The sequence below is a fragment of the Coregonus lavaretus genome (assembly GCF_964263955.1).
Source record: "Coregonus lavaretus genome assembly, chromosome: 8".
NCBI classification, from domain to species: domain Eukaryota; kingdom Metazoa; phylum Chordata; class Actinopteri; order Salmoniformes; family Salmonidae; genus Coregonus; species Coregonus lavaretus.
Window position 1 is genome coordinate 42,142,263 of NC_139995.1, and position 8,818 is coordinate 42,151,080.

Sequence of the window (8,818 nt, forward strand, 5' to 3'; positions counted from 1 at the left end):
TGTGAGACACAACACTGATTACAACCTGCCTGCCAGCGTCTCAAGTCTCATACCCACGTTCCCCGGGCATCACACCCTCATACCGTTTCAGCTGAGTAACCACTGTATCTTTTCTCCTCTCAAAACGAAAACACTGTTCTTCATTTAACAATGGTGAGAAAGTTTCACATATACAGTGAGGGAAAAAAGTATTTGATCCCCTGCTGATTTTGTACGTTTGCCCACTGACAAAGAAATGATCAGTATATAATTTTAATGGTAGGTTTATTTGAACAGTGAGAAACAGAATAACAACAAAAAAATCCAGGAAAACGCATGTCAACATTTTTATAAATTGATTTGCATTTTAATGAGGGAAATAAGTATTTGATCCCCTCTCAATCAGAAAGATTTCTGGCTCCCAGGTGTCTTTTATACAGGTAACGAGCTGAGATTAGGAGCACACTCTTAAAGGGAGTGCTCCTAATCTCAGTTTGTTACCTGTATAAAAGACACCTGTCCACAGAAGCAATCAATCAATCAGATTCCAAACTCTCCACCATGGCCAAGACCAAAGAGCTCTCCAAGGATGTCAGGGACAAGATTGTAGACCTACACAAGGCTGGAATGGGCTACAAGACCATCGCCAAGCAGCTTGGTGAGAAAGTGACAAAAGTTGGTGCGATTATTCGCAAACGGAAGAAACACAAAATAGCTGTCAATCTCCCTCGGCCTGGGGCTCCATGCAAGATCTCACCTCGTGGAGTTGCAATGATCATGAGAACGGTGAGGAATCAGCCCAGAACTACACGGGAGGATCTTGTCAATGATCTCAAGGCAGCTGGGACCATAGTCACCAAGAAAACAATTGGTAACACACTACGCCGTGAAGGACTGAAATCCTGCAGCGCCCGCAAGGTCCCCCTGCTCAAGAAAGCACATATACAGGGCCGTCTGAAGTTTACCAATGAACATCGGAATGATTCAGAGGAGAACTGGGTGAAAGTGTTATGGTCAGATGAGACCAAAATCGAGCTCTTTGGCATCAACTCAACTCGCCATGTTTGGAGGAGGAGGAATGCTGCCTATGACCCCAAGAACACCATCCCCACCGTCAAACATGGAGGTGGAAACATTATGCTTTGGGGGTGTTTTTCTGCTAAGGGGACAGGACAACTTCACCGCATCAAAGGGACGATGGACGGGGCCATGTACCGTCAAATCTTGGGTGAGAACCTCCTTCCCTCAGCCAGGGCATTGAAAATGGGTCGTGGATGGATATTCCATCATGACAATGACCCAAAACACATGGCCAAGGCAACAAAGGAGTGGCTCAAGAAAAAGGCACATTAAGGTCCTGGAGTAGCCTAGCCAGTCTCCAGACCTTAATCCCATAGAACATCGGAATGATTCAGAGGAGAACTGGGTGAAAGTGTTATGGTCAGATGAGACCAAAATCGAGCTCTTTGGCATCAACTCAACTCGCCATGTTTGGAGGAGGAGGAATGCTGCCTATGACCCCAAGAACACCATCCCCACCGTCAAACATGGAGGTGGAAACATTATGCTTTGGGGGTGTTTTTCTGCTAAGGGGACAGGACAACTTCACTTAACATTTTTGACATGCGTTTTTCTGGATTTTTGTTGTTGTTATTCTGTGTCTCACTGTTCAAATAAACCTACCATTAAAATTATAGACTGATCATGTCTTTGTCAGTGGGCAAACGTACAAAATCAGCAGGGGATCAAATACTTTTTTCCCTCACTGTAGTGAAAGCACACTGGGTGTTTAAGGTAAGAACGGCTCAGCATAGGTGTCAGACACACCACACACTATATGTCATAACAACACTTAAAGCAGTCTTCGTAACAAGGCCTATGGCAGAGAATCTTTTTCATTGTGTGTGCAGTTGAAACCTTCCTATAACTCTTGTTAACCAGACAGGAGGGCCAGTGGGGGTGGAACTAGAGTCCCAAGTCACACTCTCAGCATCCTTATCTTTAGAAACTGTCCAAGCAGTCAACCACAGCGGGATTCCTGAACCACCACGTTGGCACTGCCAACTTGCCATCTGCCTATGAGGCATATGGTGTCCGTGCACCGGGGAGTCTGTATGTGTGTGAGAGAGAGAGAGAGAGAGAGAGAGAGAGAGAGAGAGAGAGAGAGAGAGAGAGAGAGAGAGAGAGAGAGAGAGAGAGAGAGAGAGAGAGAGAGTGTGTGTGTGTGTGTGTGTGTGTGTGTGTGTGTGTGTGTGTGTGTGTGTGTGTGTGAGCGCATCAGGGGCGCATGATTGGTGTTATCGAGTCAGCACACACCTGTGCCAAGCCAGGCAGAACAACAACAATACCAACACTTCAGCTTCCCACTGTGATGACTGTCTAACTCACTTACAGATTCACACACATCTCACCCCCACCCACACATGGAGGCACACACACACACACACACACACACACACACACACATGTAAAGGACGTCACGCTGCTTGCGTAGCAAGTACCACTTTCTCCTGATTCGACACACTGAAGCTCGAACCCAGGACCTCTGCCTTGCTAGCACACGTGACCGCCCTCCTGAAGCGTCTAACCAGTCGGCGACACGCGAAAAGCTAGCAATTCGGTGGCGCAAGTAGTGACATTTCAGGCTGAAGAGAAAGTTTCACACATCCCCATGTGCTACATACACCCCTCAATTGTTTTTTTAAAACCTTTATTTCGACAGGGAGTCATGCTGAGACCAAGGTCTCTTTCACAGATGAGCTCTAGATACACAACAATACACATCAATATACACGACACACATCACAATACACATCAATATACACTACACACATCACAATACACATCAATATACACTACACACATCACAATACACGTCAATATGCACATCAATATTCACATCAATGAAAAGCTAAACACAATCAGCCTTGGAGACCATTCCTCAAGCAAGGCGCAAAAAAACTAAAGGCAGATTTATCTAACTCAGTGGAGATTGAAGGGCTCTCTAGAGTGAGCCATCCCTGAAACCGGGTCTGGTATCTCGTACGTCTGTAAGTTAACAATGAGGTAAGGTACGGCGGAAGTTTATGCAGGAGGGCTTTATAAACAAAAAGGGTCCCACTTTAAATGAAGTACAACTTATAAAGGCTTCATAAGCCATAAAAAAATGCTTCAGTAATCATCTTTAAGCAAATGTCATACTCGATAAATGCTGTGTAAAGGGTGACATAACAATTCCCACTGTAGGGTGAATTGCCAAATGTGACATAACACACTGTATGTTTATACACCATTTATAGAGTATGGATGATTTGTGAAGCATTCATGTAGTGTGTATGAAGCCTTTATGTATACTATATAAAGCCGCTATAAATTGTACTTTGTTTAAAGTGGGACCACAAAAAGAGTGCATTGCATCAATCTTAAGAGAGGGCCAGCCTACTTTCTGATACAGAATGCAGTGATGTGTACTGAATAGGGTTGAATATTTTCCTGGTATTTTACAAATGTTCCATCCCTAGAATAAATCACTTTCTCTCGGGTAACCCGATATTTCCCGCCAAAACCGGAAGTGTATTTCAAAAGCATTATAAAGCATATAAATAGGCGTATGTCTGGATTTGATTAGAGCTTTGATCGAAGATTCAAGCCTGATGCTACCTGAGCCTGATGAACCATACATTCAATACAGTTTATGAGCCCTACATTAAATACATTTTATGAGCCCTACATTAAATACATTTTATGAGCCCTACATTAAAGACATTTAATGAGCCCAAGTCCAAAAAAGCCCAAATGATTGTGCCTTTATCCAATACACATAGCATATAGACTGCATATTACGCACAACAGAAAAACTAAAACCCATAGATGTAGCTAGCTTACAGTGGGGGGAAAAAGTATTTAGTCAGCCACCAATTGTGCAAGTTCTCCCACTTAAAAAGATGAGAGAGGCCTGTAATTTTCATCATAGGTACACGTCAACTATGACAGACAAAAGGAGGAAAAAAAATCCAGAAAATCACATTTTTAATGAATTTATTTGCAAATTATGGTGGAAAATAAGTATTTGGTCAATAACAAAAGTTTCTCAATACTTTGTTATATACCCTTTGTTGGCAATGACACAGGTCAAACGTTTTCTGTAAGTCTTCACAAGGTTTTCACACACTGTTGCTGGTATTTTGGCCCATTCCTCCATGCAGATCTCCTCTAGAGCAGTGATGTTTTGGGGCTGTCGCTGGGCAACACGGACTTTCAACTCCCTCCAAAGTTTTTCTATGGGGTTGAGATCTGGAGACTGGCTAGGCCACTCCAGGACCTTGAAATGCTTCTTACGAAGCCACTCCTTCGTTGCCCTGGCGGTGTGTTTGGGATCATTGTCATGCTGAAAGACCCAGCCACGTTTCATCTTCAATGCCCTTGCTGATGGAAGGAGGTTTTCACTCAAAATCTCACGATACATGGCCCCATTCATTCTTTCCTTTACACGGATCAGTCGTCCTGGTCCCTTTGCAGAAAAACAGCCCCAAAGCATGATGTTTCCACCCCCATGCTTCACAGTAGGTATGGTGTTCTTTGGATGTAACTCAGCATTCTTTGTCCTCCAAACACGACGAGGTGAGTTTTTACCAAAAAGTTATATTTTGGTTTCATCTGACCATATGACATTCTCCCAATCCTCTTCTGGATCATCCAAATGCACTCTAGCAAACTTCAGACGGGCCTGGACATGTACTGGCTTAAGCAGGGGGACACGTCTGGCACTGCAGGATTTGAGTCCCTGGCGGCGTAGTGTGTTACTGATGGTAGGCTTTGTTACTTTGGTCCCAGCTCTCTGCAGGTCATTCACTAGGTCCCCCCGTGTGGTTCTGGGATTTTTGCTCACCGTTCTTGTGATCATTTTGACCCCACGGGGTGAGATCTTGCGTGGAGCCCCAGATCGAGGGAGATTATCAGTGGTCTTGTATGTCTTCCATTTCCTAATAATTGCTCCCACAGTTGATTTCTTCAAACCAAGCTGCTTACCTATTGCAGATTCAGTCTTCCCAGCCTGGTGCAGGTCTACAATTTTGTTTCTGGTGTCCTTTGACAGCTCTTTGGTCTTGGCCATAGTGGAGTTTGGAGTGTGACTGTTTGAGGTTGTGGACAGGTGTCTTTTATACTGATAACAAGTTCAAACAGGTGCCATTAATACAGGTAACGAGTGGAGGACAGAGGAGCCTCTTAAAGAAGAAGTTACAGGTCTGTGAGAGCCAGAAATCTTGCTTGTTTGTAGGTGACCAAATACTTATTTTCCACCATAATTTGCAAATAAATTCATTAAAAATCCTACAATGTGATTTTCTGGAGAAAAAAAATTCTCAATTTGTCTGTCATAGTTGACGTGTACCTATGATGAAAATTACAGGCCTCTCTCATCTTTTTAAGTGGGAGAACTTGCACAATTGGTGGCTGACTAAATACTTTTTTCCCCCACTGTATATGTTCTGTGAAATGAAACTAGATCCAGTAGTCTAATCTTTTTGAGTGTTAACTATATTACTGTACTGTATTGTATTATACTGTATTATATGGACTGGAATTATGCACATTGTTCAAACTATGAATAGTCTATTGGTATAAGAAATGCTAAAATAAAAAATGTCCAGCAAGCTATTCTAGTCTAGCTTTTCCTGCATGGGACTTTTTTAAGGAGAGAGGCCTGCGGAGCACAGGTGCGTGCGTATTGCGTAAGTGTCACGGAATCAGCCGAGGCTGCCCCTCCTCCTTGCTCGGGCAGGCTTCGGCGTTCGTCGTCCCCGGAGTACTAGCTGCCACCGATCTATGTTTCGGTGTTTGTCTAGTTTGTCCTGATTGTTTGCACCTGTTTCCCATTATGTTATATTATACTCCCTTTATAAACCCCTGTCTCTCATTGGTTATTGTGTGTGATCGTGTTCCGTTAGGTCGGCAGTGCTGGTTGTATGCATTATTTGTTCCTCCCTGTTTGGAGGTTTGTTTGGTACTTTCTTTACTGTGTTAAGTAAAGTACGTTCTGCCAGTAGTTCGGTGTCCTGCGCTTGACTTCGTTTCCCGCATACACGTCACCTTGACAGTAAGAGACAGAGGATATAAGTTAGAAGCTTATTATGCATGGCCCATCATTAATTAGCTAAATATAAGGCTAATAGTGCATTTAATGTATTACCTGAAAGAGGTAGGCTAGGGCATACGTATATTCAGTGTATTCAGAAAGTATTCAGACCCCTTCCCTTTTTCCACATTTTGTTACGTTACAGCTTTATCCTAAAATGGATTAAACTGTTTTTTCCCCTCATCAATCTACACACAATACCCCATAATGACAAAGCAAAAAAAGGTTTTTATATATTTTTTGCAAATGTCTTAAAAACAAAAAACAGAAATACCTTATTTACATAAGTATTCAGACCCTTTGCTGTGAGACTCGAAATTGATCTCAGGTGCATCCTGTTTCCATTGATCATCCTTGAGATGTTACTACAACTTGATTGGAGTCCACCTGTGGTAAATTCAATTGATTGGACATGATTTGAAAAGGCACACACCTGTCCATATAAGAACACAGTGGCCTCCATCATTCTTACATGGAAGAAGTTTGTAACCACCAAGACTCTTCCTAGAGCTGGCCACCCGGCCAAACTGAGCAATCGGGGGAGAAGTGCCTTGGTCAGGGAGGTGACCAAGAACCTGATGGTCACTCTGACAGAGCTCCAGAATTCCTCTGTGGAGATGAGAGAACCTTCCAGAAGGACAACCATCGCTGCAGCACTCCACCAATCAGGCCTTTATGGTAGAGTGGCCAGACGGAAGCCACTCCTCAGTAAAAGGCACATGACAGCCCGCTTGGACTTTGCCACCACTACCTTCCAACTACCTTCCAACTGGACAACGACCATAAGCACACAGCCAAGACAACGTAGGAGTAGCTTTGGGACAAGTCTCTGAATGTCCTTGAGTGACCCAGCCAGAGCCCGGACTTGAACCGAATCAAACATCTCTGGAGAGACCTGAAAATAGCTGTGCAGCGATTCTCCCCATCTAACCTGACAGAGTTTGACAGGATCTTCAGAAAATAATGGGAGACACTCCCCAAATACAGGTGTGCCAATATTGTAGTATCATACCCAAGAAGACTCAACAAAGTACAGAGTAAAGGGTCTGAATACTTACGAAAATTAGATATTTCCGTGTTTTTTTTAAATACATTTGAAAAAGATGGAGATGGGTAAATGAAATGTGCTTTCACTCTATGCTGCAGCAAATGTAAGCCTACCTGTCACAAGAAAAAAAGTAACCATGATCAGATGATAACTCTACATTTTTTGTGAACTGCGCTCCATACTGAGATGGGCTGTCTGTTCCCACCCTGAGTGTTGATTCATCATGCGGAGGCCGTAGCGAAGCCATATTTAGAGATTGCATATAATATAACAGTTTCATTTCACGCCATGCTGTTCATATAAATAATTTATTATAATTTACCAGTTTCTCGCAGTTATTTATCCCAGGAAAAGGGAGTGGTTTTGGGCAGTAAATCCCAGTAAATCTCAGTAACCGGGTTCCCACCATTCAACCCTAGCACTGAACCTATCGCCCGTAATAAAGCATAGTGCGCTATGATAAACTGTGTCCAATGGCTTCAATAAAGTGTCAGCTTTATAATAATTTGTATTGCTAATTTCTTCACTCATCAACATGCTTTATGAAAGATAGCTTTTTATCAATCCAGATACCCAGATATAGCAACCCCAACGTTGAGTTGAGCGTAACTGTAGATCCGGGTCACAGCACTATTGTAAAAGACTTCACGCTGCTTGCTTAGCGAGGACCACTTCCTCATGATTTGGCTCCCACTGAGGCTCGAACCAAGAACCTCTGCCTTGCTAGCACACATCACTGCCCTCCTGAAACGTCTTATCAGTAGGCGCCACGCGAAAAGCTAATAATTGGGCAGCGCAAGTGGCAACACTTCAGGCTGAGGAGTGAGTTTCACACCTCCCAATGCGCTATACACGCACACACACACACACACCCACGAGCACTTAAGATAAACAGATATTTCACAAAACTTAGGAAAACATACAGTTACTTGATTAGCAACTCAGAAAACCCACTCTACTCTCCATCACCCACTCAACTCTCCAGGAATTGCCTTACAATAGAGTTATTAATAAGGCCATGCATTTCCCAAGTTCTTCGATGTTAAAAATGAACTCTTGACTAACAATGAGACATCTCATTGTTAGTCAATGTAAAGATGTGGTGAGTCAAGTCTATTGAGACAGAGAGGAAAGGCAGACAGAAGTGTTACATCGAGTCAGACAGATCCCACTGGGCACATACTGGTTGAATCAACATTGTTTCCACGTCATTTCAATGAAATTACATTGAATCAATGTGGAATAGACGTTGAATTGACGTCTGTGCCAAGTGGGATATCTTCAGCGTGTGTCTGCATCCTTATTGCTTCTGTTCTTACCCTTGAACACCTTTGTTACGATATCAAACTATTATACATTCTGAAAGTACTTTTCCATCCTTCTCAAAAGCAACTCTTAGATCCAGCAGTGAGATTATTAGAAGTGAAGTGTTCATGTACATTGTCCTTATAGAAGAGATGGTCTTATAGAAGATATTGTCTTATAGAAGAGATGGTCTTATAGAAGAGATGGTCTTTCTCTTTCCATTGATCATGACTCCTATTGATCCACTGCACAGAGCGACTGAGACCTGGTTTGTTTTCTGTGATGCGCAGATGGTCGCACCCGTAACCCTACACTGATTAATACTTCAATACGGCCATGTCAATCAAACA